The following is a 1182-nucleotide window of genomic DNA, read 5'->3' as shown; positions in this document are numbered from 1 at the left end:
CAAGGTGTACTCATAAGTCGAAAAGGAGTTTTCGATTTATATTGACTTAATAGTAGAATGAAAGATATGATCGATGATCGAGATTGACACAATTCCATATCTCGTAATTGATCGGATCATATTGACGAAGGGATAATAGTTCCATGATAAACGAACGATTTTGGTTTTGTCATACCACGTGACATTTCCCGTCACATGTATTGCCCTGACACATTGCTAGATGTCAATCAGGGACGGCGGATGTGAATTGACGATAAATTAAAAGTGTGTATTAATTTATCGATTTTGATTAGATCAAAATAATATTTCACGACGTTAGGCATCGTGGTCGGGAACCTAATGGGTCGCACACAAAAGAGAATTGGAAGACTGCAAATTGTTAATTGATTAATTTAACAATCGTTGGATAAATTAATTAATTGAATTTCTTATTTATAATCCCGAATTAATTAATTGGATTAATTAATTCACGGACCGAGTTTGATTAATTGGATTAATTAAATATTGGACCGGACCGGGTCGGGTCCGTTTGGGTTTATATATATATGCAGCTAGGGTTTGAGGTCCATTAAGTTATTCATTATTCTTGCTAACACAAGAAAGAAACCCTAGCAGTTGCTGTCTTCTCTCTGTGTGGATTTCATTGGAGGCTGTACAATTGGACAGTTGTGGGAGGCAGATTCAAGTTGCTGGATAGGAATAACGCGAAAGAGTTTGCAAATCACACAAAAGGTATATTTCTCATCACAGTTTTTATCTAAATACAAAGCTGAATCCTGAATAGGAATTGAAGTTTGTTAAATTCCGCTGTGCATGTTTAAATCAATTCCCAACAGTGTAGAACTTTTTACAAGCGTTGGATGGATGGTTCCTTGTGTATGTCATTTAAAGGGCAGCTTCTCAAATGATCCCTTCTCTTCGTTCAGTCGTTCTTCCACTGCATCTTCTTCTTTTGTTCTTGGTTATTGAAAATTTGAGTTATTTTCTGAGTTGTAGTGCGAGAAGGTTTTGATGTTTCAGCGGTGAACAGTAATTTGTGGGTTGCACTATGTTGTTTGAGGAGAAATCTTGGCGATTTCTTGTTCCATACCGAACAATGTGAAATTATTCTTGATTCTAGTGCTCGAGCCATATTCATTACTGTGACACTTAATGGGTGAGTAGTATTTAGAGCAAGTATAA

The sequence above is a fragment of the Olea europaea genome, chromosome 1, assembly GCF_002742605.1.
Source record: "Olea europaea var. sylvestris chromosome 1, O_europaea_v1, whole genome shotgun sequence".
NCBI classification, from domain to species: Eukaryota; Viridiplantae; Streptophyta; class Magnoliopsida; order Lamiales; family Oleaceae; genus Olea; species Olea europaea.
This window is presented reverse-complemented; position numbering follows the sequence as displayed.